At 39.8% G+C, this 16,315-nt stretch overlaps 1 long non-coding RNA gene across 1 annotated transcript in view; it reads left to right on the top strand.

The window, feature by feature from the left end:
- Window positions 1-16,315, top strand: part of LOC134729782 (uncharacterized) — a 142,239-nt gene that overhangs the window by 82,262 nt on the left and 43,662 nt on the right. The window contains exon 4 of the long non-coding RNA XR_010111207.1: window positions 12,782-12,969. This is a non-coding gene — a long non-coding RNA (uncharacterized LOC134729782). The remainder of the gene's footprint in view (window positions 1-12,781; window positions 12,970-16,315) is intronic.

Below are 16,315 nucleotides of genomic sequence, written 5' to 3' on the forward strand. Positions count from 1 at the left end.
TATATTAATGAAGTAGCCAGGCATAGCTTCAGCCAGGAGACTGAAGCACCAGGTATGCTGGAAGTTGTGCTATAGTTCACTCAAGTACACATAGAATGTTCCTTTAGGCAGATTAGCTTTCATTTGTTAAACATAACTTACTTATATCTAACTGACATCTTGACTAACTGATTTAACTAACTGACATTGATGTCTAACTGACTCTTACCCTGGTCAGGACAGTTCAAGGATGATGAGCTCATTGGCTAAACGTGCTGCCTAGATAGATTGGAGGGTGGAATAGAATGAGTTAGGGAACCTAGGTGAGACTGTGTTGGTGTTGTTGGAGGGTATTAACTATGGTGGCATCTCTGGGACCTGACTGTTCGTTGTTTATGAGGTGCTTCAGGAAGAGGTAAGATTTAGTTTTTGATTATGATCTTGGGCCATTAACAGAGGGAGGCCCACATCCGGAGGAGAAGGAGGAGTGGGAGAATGAAGGAAAATACCCAACTTCCAGGGCTGTAAAGTTCAGTGTGAAGTTCTAGGACACATGGGCGGAACATGCAGGTTTGTTACACAGGTATACACGTGCCATGGTGGTTTGCTGCCCGTCATCTACATTAGGTATCTCCTAATGCTATCCTCCCCTAGCCCCCTAACCATGACAGGCACCAGTGTGTGATGTTTCCCTCCCTGTGTCGATATGTTCTCATTGTTCAACTCCTACTTATGCATGAGAACATGCGGTGTTTGACTTTCTGTTCCTGTGTTAGTTTGCTGAGAATGATGGTTTCCAGCTTCATCCATGTCCCTACAAAGGACGTGAACTCATCCTTTTTTATGGCTGCATAGTATTCCATGATGTATATGTGCCATATTTTCTGTATCCAGTCTATCTTGATGGGCATTTGGGTTGGTTCCAAATCTTTGCTATTCTGAATACTGCTGAAATAAACATACGTGTCCATGTGTCTTTACAGTAGAATGATTTATAATCCTTCGGGTATATACCCAGTAATGAGATTGCTGAGTCAAATGGTATTTCCGGTTCTAGATCCTTGGGGGATTGCCACACTGTATTCCACAATGGTTGAACTAATTTACACTCCCACCAACAGTGTAAAAGTGTTCCTATTTCTCCACATCCTCTCCAGCATCTGTTGTTTCCTGACTTTTTAATGACCACCACTCTAACTGGTGTTAAATGGTATCTCATTCTGGTTTTGATTTTCATTTCTCTAATGATCAGTGATGATGAGCTTTTTTTTCATATGTTTGTTGGCCACATAAATGTCTTGTTTTGAGAAGTGTCTGTTTATATCCTTCGCCCACTTTTTGATGGGGTTGTTTTTTTCTTGTAAATTTGTTTAAGTTCTTTGTAGATTCTGGATACTTGTCCTTTGTCAGATAGATAGATTGCAAAAGTTTTCTCCCATTCTGTAGGTTGCCTGTTCACTCTGATGATAGTTTATTTTGCTGTGCAGAAGCTCTTTAGTTTAATTATATCCCATTTGTCAATTTTGGCTTTTGTTGCCATTGCTTTTGGTGTTTTAGTCATGAAGTCTTTGCCCATGCCTATGTCCTAAATGGTCTTGCCTAGGTTTTCTTCTATGGTTCTTATGGTTTTAGGTCTTAGCATTTAAGTCTTTAATCCAACTTGAGTTAATTTTTGTGTAAGGTATAAGGAAGGGGTCCAGTTTCAGTTTGCTGCATATGGCTAGCAAGTTTTCCCAACACCATTTATTAAATAGGAAATCCTATGCCCATTACTTGTTTTTGTCAGGTTTGTCAAAGGTCAGATTGTTGTAGATGTGTGGTGTTATTTCTGAGGCCTCTGTTCTGTTCCATTGGTCTATATCTCTGTTTTGGTAGCAGTACCATGCTGTTTTGGTTACTGTAGCCTTCTAGTATAGTTTGAAGTCAGGTAGTGTGATGCCTCCAGCTTTGTTCTTTTGGCTTAGAATTGCCTTGGCGATGCGGGCTCTTTTTTGGTTCCATATGAACTTTAAAGTAGTTTTTTCCAATTCTGTGAAGAAAGTCATTGGTAGCTTTATGGGGATAGCATTGAATGTATACATTACTCTGGGCAGTATGGCCATTTTCATGATATTGTTTATTCCTACCCATTAGCATCGAGTGTTTTTTTCATTTGTTTATGTCCTCTCTTACTTCCTTGAGCAGTGGTTTGTAGTTCTCCTTGAAGAGTTCCTTTACATCCCTTGTAAGTTGTATTCCTAGGTATTTTATTCTCTTTGTAGCATTTGTGAATGGGAGTTCACTCATGATTTGGCTCTCTGTCTTTTATTGGTGTACAAGAATGCTTGTGATTTTTGCACATTGATTCTGTATACTGAGATGTCAGCTCTGGACCAAGCCGACCTAATAGAACTCTAAAGCACTCTCCACCCCAATCAACAGAGCATACATTCTTCTCAGCACCACATCACACTTTTTCTAAAATTGACCACATAATTGGAAGTAAAACACGCATCAGCAAAATCAAAAGAAGAGAATCATAACAAACAGTCTCCCAGACCACAGTGCAATCAAATTAGAACTCAGGATTAAGAAACTCATTCAAAACTGCACAACTACATGGAAACTGAACAACCTGGTCCTGAATGACTACTGGGTAAATAGCGAAATCAAGGCAGAAATAAATAAGTTCTTTGAATTCAATAACAAAGACAAAACGTACCAGAATCTCTGGGACACAGCTAAAGCAGTGTTTAGAGGAACATTTACAGCACTAAATCCCCCACAGGCGAAACTGGGAAAGATCTAAAATTGGCACCCTAACATCACAGTTAAAAAAATTAGAGAAGCAAGAGCAAACAAATTCAAAAGTTAGCAGAAGACAAGGAATAACTGAAATCAGAGCAGAATTGAGGAATATAGAGACACGAAAAACGCTTCAAAAAATCAGTGAATCCAGGACCTGATTTTTTCTAAAAGATTGACAAAGTAGACCACTAGCCAGAATAATAAAGAAGCAAAGAGAGAAGAATCAAATAGCCACAATAAAAAAATGATAAAGGGGATATCACCACTGATCCCCTAGAAATGGTACAGACTACCATCAGAGAATATTATAAACACCTCTATGTGAATAAACTAGAAAATCTAGAAGAAACGGATAAATTCCTGGACACATACACCGTGCCAAGACTAAACCAGGAAGATGTTGAATCCCTGAATAGACCCATGACAAATTCTGAAATTGAGGCAGTAATTAACAGCCTACCCACCAAAAAAAGCACAGTACTAGATGGATTCACAGCCGAATTCTACCAGAGGTACAAAGAGGAGCTGGTACCATTTCTTCTGAAACTGTTCCAAACATTAGAAAAAGAGGGACTCCTCCCTAACTCATTTTTTAAAGCCAGGATCATTCTGATAGCAAAACCTGGCAGAGACACAACAACAACAACAGAAGATCTCAGGCCAATATCCCTGATGAACATTAATGTGAAAGTCCTCAATAAATGGCTGGCAAACCGAATCCAGCAGCATATGAAAAGGCTTATCCACCATGATCAAGTCGGCTTCATGTCTGGGATGCAAGGCTGGTTCAACATATACAAATCAATAAATGTAATCTAGCACATAAACAGAACCAATGACAAAAACCACATGATTATATCAATAGATGCAGAAAAAGCCTTCCATAAAATTCAATACCCCTTCATGCTAAAAACTCTCAATAAACTAGGTATTGATGGAATGTATCTCAAAATAAAAAAGAGCTATTTATGACAAACCCACAGCCAATATCATACTGAATGCGCAAAAGCTGGAAGCATTCCCTTGAAAACTGGCACAAGCCAAGGATGCCTTCTCTCACCACTCTTATTCAACATAGTACTGGAAGTTCTGGCCAGGGCAATCAGGCAAAAGAAAGAAATAAAGGGTATTCAGTTAGGAAAGGAGGAAGTCAAATTGTCCCTGTTTGCAGATGACATGATTGTATATTTAGAAAACCCCATCATCTCAGCTCAAAATCTCTTTAAGCTGATAGGCAAAGTTGAGTTCTTACTCTACGAAAGACCCTGTGAAGTGAACAGTAAAACAAGCTACGGACTGGGGGAAAATATTTATAAAACAAATATCTCACAAAGGAATAATTTCCAGAATATTTAAAGAACTCTCATTACTTAATAGTAAAAGCAAACTATCTGAGAATAAAATATGGAAAGACATGAACAATACTTTACCAAAGAGGATATACAAATGGCAAATGAGCATATGAAAAGATGTTCAAAATTATTCGCCATTTCGGAAATGCAAATTAAAGCCAAGATGGGATATCACTACACATATATGAGAATAGCTAAAATTAAAAATAATTGAGACAACACCAAATGCTAGTGTGGATGAGGAGAAACTGGATTACACATACAATGCTTTTCGGGTTGTAAAATGGTGGCAGCCAGTTTGGAAAACAGTTTGGTAATTTCTTACAAAACTAAACAGAAAACTGCTATATGAGGGGGTGGAGCCAAGATGGCCAAATAGGAACATCTCCAGTCTACAGCTCCCAATGTGAGCGACACAGAAGATGGGCGATTTCTGCATTTCCAACTGAGGTACTGGGTCCATCTCACTGGGGAGTATTGTACAGTGGGTGCAGGACCGTGGGTGCAGCGCACCAAGCGTCAGCTGAAGCAGGGTGAGGCATTGCCTCACCCGGGAAGCGCAAGGGGTCAGGGAATTCCCTTTCCTAGTCAAAGAAAGGGGTGACAGATGGCACCTGGAAAATCGGGTCACTCCTACCCTAATACTGTGTTTTTCCAATGGTCTTAGCAAACGGCACACCAGTAGATTATATCCCACACGTGGGTCGGAGGGTCCTACGCCCACGGAGCCTCACTCATTGCTAGCACAGCAGTCTGAGATCAAACTGCAAGGCAGCAGCAATGCTGGGGGAGGGGCGCCCGCCATTGCTGAGGCTTGAGTAGGTAAACAAAGTGGCTAGAAAGCTCGAAGTGGGTGGAGCCCACCGCAGTTTCAAGGAGGCCTGCCGACCTCTGTAGACTCCACCTCTGGGGGCAGGGCATAGCCAAACAAAAGGCAGCAGAAAACTCTGCAGACTTAAATGTTCCTGTCTGACAGATTTGAAGAGAGTAGTGGTTCTCCCAGCATACAACTGGAGATCTGAGAACTGACAGGCTGCCTCCTCAAGTGGGTCCCTGAACCCTGAGTAGCCTAACTGAAAGGCACCGACCAGTAGGGGCAGACTGACACCTCACACAGCCGGGTACTCCTCTGAGATAAAACTTCCAGAGGAAGGATCAGGCAGCAACATTTGTTGTTCACCAACATCCGCTGTTCTGCAGCCTCTGCTGCTGATACCAAGGGAAACAGAGTCTGGAGTGGACTTCTAGCAAACTCCAACAGACCTGCAGCTGAGGATCCTGACTGTTAGGAAAACTAGCAAACAGAAAGGACATCCGCACCAAAACCCCATCTGTACATCACCATCATCAAAGACCAAAGGTAGATAAAACCACAAAGATGGGGAAAAAACAGCAGAAAAACTGGAGACTCTAAAAATCAGAACACCTCTCCTCCTCCAAAGGAATGCAGCTCCTCACCAGCAATGTAACAAAGCTGGACAGAGAATGACATTGATGAGTTCAGAGAAGAAGACTTCAGACTATCAAACTACTATGAGCTAAAGGAGGAAGTTTGAACCCAAGGCAAAGAAGTTAAAAACCTTGAAAAAAACTAGAGGAATGGCTAACTAGAATAAGCAATGCAGAGAAATCCTTAAAGGAATTGATGGAGCTGAAAAACCACAGCACGAGAACTACGTGACGAATGCACAAGCCTCAGTAACTGATGTGATCAACTAGAAGAAAGGGTATCAGTGATGGAAGATCAAATGAATGAAATGAAGCGAGAGAGAGGTTTAGAGAAAAAAGAATAAAAAGAAATGAACAAAGCCTCCAAGAAATATGGGACTATGTGAAAAGACCAAATCTACGTCTGATTGATGTACCTGAAAGTGACAAGGAGAATGGAACCAAGTTGGAAAACACTCTGCAGGATATTATCCAGGAGAACTTCCTCAATCTAGCAAGGCAGGCCAACATTCAGATTCAGGAAATACAGAGAATGCCACAAAGATACTCCTCGAGAAGAGCAATCCCAAGACACATAATTGTCAGATTCACCAAAATTGAAATGAACGAAAAAATGTTAAGGGCAGCCAGAGAGAAAGGTCAGGTTACCCACAAAGGGAAGCCCATCAGACTAACAGTGAATCTCTCGGCAGAAACTCTACCAGCTAGAAGACAGTGGGGGCCAATATTCAGCATTCTTAAAGAAAAGAATTTTCAACCCAGAATTTCATATCCAGCCAAACTAAGCTTCATAAGTGAAGGAGAAATAAAATCCTTTACAGACAAGCAAATGCTGAGAGACTTTGTCACCACCAGGCCTGCCCTAAAAGAGCTCCTGAAGGAAGCGCTAAACATGGAAAGGAACAACCGATACCAGCTGCTGCAAAATCATGTCAAAATGTAAAGACCATCGAGACTAGGAAGAAACTGCATGAACTAATGAGCAAAATAACCAGCTAACATCATAATGACTGGATCAAATTCACACATAACAATATTAACATTAAATGCAAATGGACTAAATGCTCCAATTAAAAGACACAGACTGGCAAATTGGATAAAGAGTCAAGACCCATCAGTGTGCTGTATTCAGGAAACCCATCTCACATGCAGAGACACACATAGGCTCAAAATAAAGGGATGGAGGAAGATCTACCAAGCAAATGGAAAACAAAAAAAGGCAGGGGTTGCAATCCTAGTCTCTGATAAAACAGACTTTAAACCAACAAAGATCAAAAGAGACAAAGAAGGCCATTACATAATGGTAAAGGGATCAATTCAACAAGAAGAGCTAACTATCCTAACTATATATGCACCCAATACAGGAGCACCCAGATTCATGAAGCAAATCCTTAGAGACCTACGAAGAGACTTAGACTCCCACACAATAATAATGGGAGACTTTAACACCCCACTCTCAATGTTAGACAGATCAACGAGACAGAAAGTTAACAAGGATATCCAGGAACTGAACTCAGCTCTGCACCAAGCAGACCTAATAGACATCTGCAGAACTCCCCACCCCAAATCAACAGAATATACATTCTTTTCAGCACCACACCACACCTATTCCAAAATTGACCACATAGTTGCAAGTAAAGCACTCCTCAGCAAATGTAAAAGAACAGAAATTATAACAAACTATCTCTCAGACCACAGTGCAATCAAACTAGAACTCAGGATTAAGAAACTCACTCAAAGCCACTCAACTACATGGAAACTGAACAACCTGCTCCTGAATGACAACTGGATATATAACGAAATGAAGGCAGAAATAAAGATGTTTTTTGAAACCAAAGAGAACAAAGGCGCAACATACCAGAATCTCTGGGATGCATTCAAAGCAGTGTGTAGAGGTAAATTTGTAGCACTAAATGCCCACAAGAGAAACCAGGAAAGATCCAAAATTGACACCCTAACATCACAATTAAAAGAACTAGAGAAGCAAGAGCAAACACCTTCAAAAGCTAGCAGAAGGCAAGAAATAACTAAGATCAGAGCAGAACTGAAGGAAATAGAGACACAAAAATCCCTTCAAAAAATCAATGAATCCAGGAGCTGGTTTTTTGAAAAGATCAACAAAATTGACAAACCACTAGCAAGACTAATAAAGAAGAAAAGAGAGAAGAATCAAGTAGCCACAAAAAAAAATGATAAAGGGGATATTACCACCGATCCCACAGAAGTACAAACTACCATCAGAGAATACTATAAACACCTCTATGCAAATAAACTAGAAAATCTAGAAGAAATGGATAAATTCCTTGACACATACACCCTCCCAAGACTAAGCCAGGAAGAAGTTCAATCTCTGAATAGACCAATAAGAGGCCCTGAATTTGAGGCAATACTTAATAGCTTACCAACCGAAAATTCCAGGACCAGATGGATTCACAGCCGAATTCTACCAGAGGTACAAAGAGGAACTTGTACCATTCCTTCTGAAACTATTCCAATCAATAGAAAGAAAGGGAATCCTCCCTAACTCATTTTATGAGGCCAGCATCATCCTGATACCAAAGCTGGGCAGAGACACAACAAAAGAGAATTTTAGACCAATATCCCTGATGAACATCATTGCAAAAATCCTCAATAAAATACTTGCTAACCAAATCCAGCAGCACATCAAAAAGCTTATCCACCATGATCAAGTGGGCTTCATCCCTGGGATGCAAGGGTGGTTCAACATACACAAATCAATAAATGTAATCTAGCATATAAACAAAACCAAAGACAAAAACCACATGATTATCTCAATACATGCAGAAAAGGCCTTTGACAAAATTCAACATCCCTTCATGCTAAAAACTCTCAATAAATTAGGTATTGATGGGAAATATCTCAAAATAATAAGAGCTATCTATAACAAACCCACAGCCATTATCATACTGAATGGGCAAAAACTGGAAGCATTCCCTTTGAAAACTGGCACAAGACAGGGATGGCCTCTCTCACCACTCCTATTCAACATTGTGTTGGAAGTTCTGGCCAGGGCAATCAGGCAGGAGAAGGAAATAAAGTGTATTCAATTAGGAAAAGAGGAAGTCAAATTGTCACTGTTTGCAGATGACATGATTGCATATCTATAAAACCCTATCGTCTCAGCCCAAAATCTCCTTAAGCTGATAGGCAACTTAGCAAAGTCTCAGGATACAAAATCAATGTGCAAAAATCACAAGCATTCTTACACATCAATAACAGTCAAACAGAGAGCCAAATCATGAGTGAACTCCCATTCACAATTGCTTCAAAGAGAATAAAATACCTAGGAATCCAACTTACAAGTGATGTGAAGGACCCCTTCAAGGAGAACTACACACCACTGCTCAATGAAATCAAAGAGGACACAAAGAAATGGAAGAACATTCCGTGCTCATGGGTAGGAAGAGTCAATATCGTGAAAATGGCCATACTCCCCAAGGTAATTTACAGATTCAATGTCATCCCCATCAAGCTACCAATGACTTTCTTCACAGAATTGGAAAAAACTACTTTAAAGTTCATATGGAACCAAAAACGAGCCTGCATTGCCAAGTTAATCCTAAGCCAAAAGAACAAATCTGGAGGCATCACACTCCCTGACTTCAAAGTATACTACAAGGCTACAGTAACCAAAACAGCATGGTACTGGTACCAAAACAGAGATATAGACCAATAGAAGAGAACAGAGCCCTCAGAAATAATGCCACATATCTACAACTATCTGATCTTTGACATACCTGACAAAAACAAGCAATGGGGAAAGGATTCCCTATTTAATAAATGGTGCTGGGAAAACTGGCTAGCCACATGTAGAAAGCTGAAATTGGATCCCTTCCTTGCACCCTATACAAAAATTAATTCAAGATGGATTAAAGACTTAAACGTTAGACCTAAAACCATAAAAACCCTAGAAGAAAACCTAGGCAATACCATTCAGGACATAGGCATGGGTAAGGACTTCATGACTAAAACACCAAAAGCAATGGCAACAAAAGCCAAAATTGACAAATGGTATCTAATTAAATTAAAGAGCTTCTGCACAGCAAAAGAAACTACCATCAGAGTGAACAAGCAACCTACAGAATGGGAGAAAATTTTTGCAATCTAGTCATCTGACAAAGGGCTAATATCCAGAATCTACAGTGAACTGAAACAAATTTACAAGAAAAAAACAAACAACCCCATCAAAAAGTGGGCAAAGGATATGAACAGACACTTCTCAAAAGAAGACATTTATGCAGCCAAAAGACACATGAAAAAATGCTCATCATCACTGGCCATCAGAGAAATGCAAATCAAAACCCGAATGAGATATCATCGCACACCAGTTAGAGTGGTGATCATTAAAAAGTCAGGAAACAACAGGTGCTGGAGGGGATGTGAAGAAATAGGAACACTTTTACACTATTGGTGGGACTGTTAACCAGTTCAACCATTGTGGAAGTCAGTGTGGCGATTCCTCAGGGATCTAGAACTAGAAATACCATTTGACCCAGCCATTCCATTACTGGGCATATACCTAAGGGATTATAAAACATGCTGCTATAAAGACACATGCACACGTATGTTTATTGCAGCACTATTCACAATAGCAAAGACTTGGAACCAAGCCAAATGTCCAACAGTGATAGACTGGATTAAGAAAATGTGGCACATATACACCATGGAATATTATGCAGCCATAAAAAAGGATGAGTTCATGTCCTTTGTAGGGACATGGATGACGCTGGAAACCATCATTCTCAGCCTATTATCACAAGGGCAAAAAAGCAAACACCACATGTTCTCACTCATAGGTGGGAATTGAACAGTGAGATCACATGCACACAGGAAGGGGAACATCACACACCGAGGCCTGTTGTGGGGTTGGGGGAGGGGGTAGGGATAGCATTAGGTGATATACCTAATGTTAAATGAAGAGTTAATGGGTGCAGCACACCAACATGCCACATGTATACATATGTAACAAACCTGCACATTGTGCACCTGTACCCTATAACTTAAAAGTGTAATAAAAAAACTGCTATATGATCTAGTAATTATATTTTTAGGAATTTATCACAGAGAAATGAAAACATGTTTACACAAAGTCCTGTGCATGAATGTTTGTAGCAACTTTACTTGTCATAACTCCAAATGGGAAACAACCTAGTTGTCATTCAAAATGCAAATGGTTCAACAAACTGTTGAACCGTTCCATACAATGGAATGTAAAGGAACAAACACAGAACAACCAGCAACCTGGAGGAATCTTCAGAGAATTATGCTGAGTGAAATGAGGCGGTCCCAAAGATTACACGATGTGTGATTCCGTTTATATTACATTTCTGAAATGACAAAATTATGGAATTGGAGAAACGATTAGTTCTTTCCAGAGGTTAAGAAAGGGGTGGGAGCAGGAAGGAAGTGAGTATAGCTGTAGAAGAGCAACAGGCAGGATCCCTGTGGCGATGGAATATTCTGTATCTCACTATTAATGTGAATATCCTGGTTGTGATATTGTACTGTAGTTTTGCAAAATTTTACCATTGGGGGAAACTGAATAAAGCGTACACAGGATCTCTGTGTAATCTTTGAATTATTTCTTACAACTGCATGTAACAACTGTCATTTAACTAAACAGTAAAGATTAATTTAAAATATGTATAACAAGGCCTCTACCCATTTGATTCCTCCATGCAACTCTTTGCGAATTCATTACAAGTTTCTTGTCAGTTGTTGATGGATTGATGAGCGATCTCTTTACGGTGTTGAGGATGGATTTTTGAGAGAATCAGAAAGTGGAACAGGGAAGAGAAATTAGGAGGCTACTTGATTTGCCATGACAGGCATCATAAAAGTAGAATAGACAGATGTCCCTGACTTATGATGACTCAACTTACAGTTTCTCAACTTTCAGTTGCTTTTCTATGTATGATGGGGTTATGTTCAGAAAAATACAGCATATGTTGAAAATATCGTCAGTCAGACTGTACAGAGGTGGATTGCTGTGCATTATGCGTTTGTGTATGACTGTGTCCAGTGACTGGGAGTAGATCTGGAGGCATCAACACAGGGAATAAACCAGGATGTAGAGGAGAAAGAGGGAAAACCTCTATGCCACTAACTGTAATATTTATTGGAAATCTTCTTTCCATTGTCTCTTAGAGATAAAGGCCAGTCTCAGATATTTCCTGAATAATTCTGGCTCTTGTGATTATTTGTTAGGCAACGCAGCCTCCAGTGTCAGAATTGCTGTACTGCACCTTGAATTATGAAGACACTGCCCAGGTGCAGATTGACAGGGTGTCTTAGGCCATTCTCACATTACTATAAAGAAATACCTAAGACTGGGTAATTTGTAAAGAATAGAGGTTTAATTGGCTCATGGTTCTGCAGGCTGTGCAGGAAGCTTGGTGCTGGCATTTGCTTGGCTTCTGAGGAAGCCTCAGGAAACTTATGATCATGTGGAAGGTGAAGGGGAAGCAGGCACGTCTTACATGGCAGGAGCAGGAGTAAGAGAGGGCGAGGGAGGTGCTACACACTTTTAAACAACTAGATTTCATGAGAACTGACTCACTATCATGAGAACAGCACCAAGATGATGGTGCTAAACCACTGTGAGAAATCTACCCCCATGATCTAGTCACCTTCCCACCTCCATCATTGGGGATTACAACTGAACGTGATATATTACAGGGACAGGAGCCAATTACTTACAGGACTAGTTACATCTTCCTGTTTTGAATTGAGACAGATGCAGAGTCAGGTTTCAGGACTTTATCCTTGCTATTGTGGTATTCAGGAAACAGCTGGATCTGATCAAGGTTGTGTATAAAAGACAAGGTTCAGAAACCATTTCAAATAAAGATTGGGTGGGGCTACAGTGCTTATGTTCAGTCTGGGTGTTGAAGGAAATTGATGAATCTTTATGTTGGGTGTTGGGGCTTCCATGCTTCCATACCATACAGACCCCAGTGGTGGAGCTGGGGTATAGAGTGGTATAGCCCTGGAAGCATAATTGGGGTTCATGCCTCTGCCATTGTTGGTGCTGGTCAGGCTGTAGTTTATAATCAGGCCTGGTTGTGTGGCAGAACCCATAAGACAGGTTCATTACGAGGGGTGTCGGATGTCAGATGTGCAGACATGTACAAACATTTTTCTTTGTGAAGCTCTGTGGTCTAATATACCTATCCTCTTGTTTGTTGTCACAGATGCTGGAGGGAGTGGAGGAAGAAGCTTAATTACCACATACAGCTCTTCCATATGCAAGGTCTCTGGGGCAAAACTGTCATTCTGTCTGAAGCCAGACCCTCAATGTCAGACTAAGAGAGTCGGATGGAGACTACATCTTCTGTGTGTGTTGCAATGGGAGGACTTCTCTCCACCGAGTTTAGTGAGGGTAAGGTGCCAGGAAAAGTGATCATATTCATTCTTATGTTTGTAAAAGAATGATTGTTCACATATCTCTAAAAAGACCAAAACTGTGTATGTTGCAATGGGAAGACTTCCCCCAACCAGGTTTAGTGAGGGTAAGGTACCTGGAAAAGAGATAATATTCATTCTTATGTCTGTAAAAGAGTGATTGTTCACATATCTCTAGGAAGACCAAAAGCTTCTCCCAGCCAGTGATCTGCTTTTCCCTCTGCATTTATTCCTAGTGGTACTTAATCCAGCTTCCTCTCTCACCCAGGACTTGCTGCCTCCTACATTCTTATCTCTCAGAGACTGCAGGGATAAATGTCCAGCTTCTATGTGCCAGAACCTGGGGCACCAGGGAAGAATCTATACAAAGGCCACAAAAAGCACTAAAGCTCAAGAAAATGAATTCTGATGTCATAGTAGGAAAGAAGATAGGCCATGTTAATCACATGATAATTGAGTGGAGTAAGAGAATTTCCAATCAGAGGCTTCATTGTGTGACTCAGGGGCCGTTTTCAGGGAAATAAGTCATAGTCATTCTGGAAGGAGCATGAATGGTGTGGAGCTGTGTTTTGTGCTTGAAAGAATAGATGGGAATCAGAACCTGGTGGCCAATGTGTGCTCAGCAGAGATATTTTCTGCTTTATCTCTTGGTCAAAGGGTTGTGGGCAAGAGAGTGAAAGATACATTATAACTTAGATCTGTGGTTTAAAAATATCAGTTTGAGAATGATATATTTTAAAAGATGCATTGGAGGGAGTAAGAAGTGCTAAGTAGGTGAAATACTTTTTAAAATTCTAGGTAAGACATGATAATGTGGAAGTATTAGCCAGTGAGACATTACAGACTTATGGTCTATATGATTTTCTTACTGGATTGTGAGATGGTGAGAGTGATTTCACAGTCAATGCTGAAAGGTATTGGTACCATTAACAAGAAGGGGAATGACGGGGGATAGGTATGGGAGAAACAACACTTTGTATTACTATATTCCTGTTTTCCTTGGTAGAACTTGAAGCTTATTTCATAAAATTTCTACATTTTTTCCAAACAAGTGTTCTGTTTGTTACATGACTGTGTTAGGCTTTTTGTTTTGTTTTGTTTCTCTTTTTGCTTTTTTGTTTTTGTTTTATTGTTTGTTTTGTTTTTTTAATTTTAATTTTTTAATTTTTTTTTATATGTTATTGGGGTACAGGTCTTGTTTGGTTACATGAGTAAGTTCTTTAGTGGTGATTTGTGAGATTTTGGTGCACCCATCACTGGAGCAGTATACACTGCACCATATTTGTAGTCTTTTATCCCTCACACCATTCCCACCCTTCCCCTAAGTCCCCAAAGTCCATGGCATCATTCTTATACCTTTGCGTCCCCATAGCTTAGCTCCCACATATCCGTGAGAATGTATGATGTTTGGTTTTTTAATCCTGAGTTACTTCACTTAGAACTATAGTCTCTAATCTCATCCAGGTCACTGCAAATGCTGTTAATTCATAATTCATTCCTATTTATGGCTGAGTATTATATATATATGCCACAATTTTCTTTATCCACTCATTGATTGATGGGCATTGGGGTTGTTTCCACGATTTTACAATTGAGAATTGTGCTGCTATAAACATGGGTGTGCAAGTATCTTTTTCGAATAATGACTTATTTTCCTCTGGGTAGATACCCAGTAGTGGGATTGCTGGATCAAATGGTAGTTCTACTTTTTGTTCTATAAGGAATCTCCACACTGTTTTCCATAGTGACTGTACTAGTTGACATTCCCACCAGCAGTGTAGAAGTGTTCCTTGATCACTACATCAATGCCAACATCTACTCTTTTTTTTATTTTTGGATTATGGCCATTCTTGCAGGAGTAAAGTGGTATCACATTGTGGTTTTGATTTGCATTTCCCTGATCTTCAGTGATGTTGAGCATTTTTTATATGTTTGGTGGCCATTAGTTTATCTTCTTTTGATTATTATCTATTCATGTCCTTAGCCCACTTTTTGATGAGATCGTTTGTTTTTTTCTTGCTGATTTGTTTGACTTCATTGTAGATTCTGGATATTGGGCCTTTGTCAGATGTATAGATTGTGAAGATTTCCTCCCACTTTGTGGGCTGTTTGTTTACTCTGCTGACTGTTCCTTTTGCTGTGCAAAAGCTCTTTAGTTTAATTAGGTCCCAACTATTTATCTTTGTTTTTATTGCATTTGCTTTGGATTCCTGGTCATGAAATCCTTGCTTAAGCCAATACCTAGAAAGGTTTTTCCAGTGTTATCTTCTAAAATATTTATAGCTTCAGGTCTTAGGTTTAAGTTCTTAATCCATCTTGAGTTGATTTTTCTATAAGGTGATAGATAAGGATGCAGTTTCATTCTCCTACATGTGGCTAGCCAAGTATCCCAGCACCATTAGTTGAAAAGGGCGTCCTTTTCCCACTTTATATTTTTGTTTCCTTTGTCAAACATCAGTTGGCTATAAGTATTTGGGTTTATTTCTTTGTTCTCTATTCTGTTCCATTGGTCTATGTGCCTATTTTTATACCAGTGCCATACTGTTTTGGTACTACGGCCTTATATTATAGTTTGAAACCAGGTAGTGTGACGCCTCTAGATTTACTCTTTTTGCTTAATCTTGCTTTGGCTGTGTGGGCTATTTTTTGGTTCCATATGAATTTCAGAATTGTTTTTTCTAGCTCTGTGAAGAATGATCGTTTTATTTTGATGGGGATTGCATTGAATTTGTAGATTGCTTTTGGCAGTATGGTCATTTTCACAACATTGATTCTACCCATCCATGGGCATGGGATGTGTTTCCATTTGTTTGTGTTGTCTATGATTTCTTTCAGCAGTGTTTCGTTGTTTTCCTTATAGAGGTCTTTCAACTCCTTGGTTAGGTATATTCCTGAGTATTTTTTTTTTTTTTTGCAGCTATTGTAAAAGGGGTTGAGTTCTTGATTTGATTCTCAGCTTGGTTACTGTTGGTATATAGAAGAACTACTGATTTGTGTACATTAATCTTGTATCTGGAAACTTTGCTGAATTCTTTTATCAGTTCTAGGAGATTTTCGGAGGAGTCTTTAGGGTTTTCAGGTAAACAAGCATATCTTCAGCAGAGAGGGACAGTTTGTCTTCCTCTTTACCAATTTGGATGCCCTTTATTTATTGTTCTTGTCTGATTACTCTGGCTAGGACTTCCAGTACTATGTTGAAGAGGAGTGGTGAGAGTGAGCATGCTTGTGTTGTTCCCATTCTCAGAGGGAATGCTTTCAACTTTTCCCCATTCAGTATTATGTTGGCTGTGGGTTTGTCATAGATGGCTTTTATTATATTAAGG

The sequence above is a fragment of the Pan paniscus genome, chromosome X, assembly GCF_029289425.2.
Source record: "Pan paniscus chromosome X, NHGRI_mPanPan1-v2.0_pri, whole genome shotgun sequence".
Taxonomy (NCBI): Eukaryota; Metazoa; Chordata; class Mammalia; order Primates; family Hominidae; genus Pan; species Pan paniscus.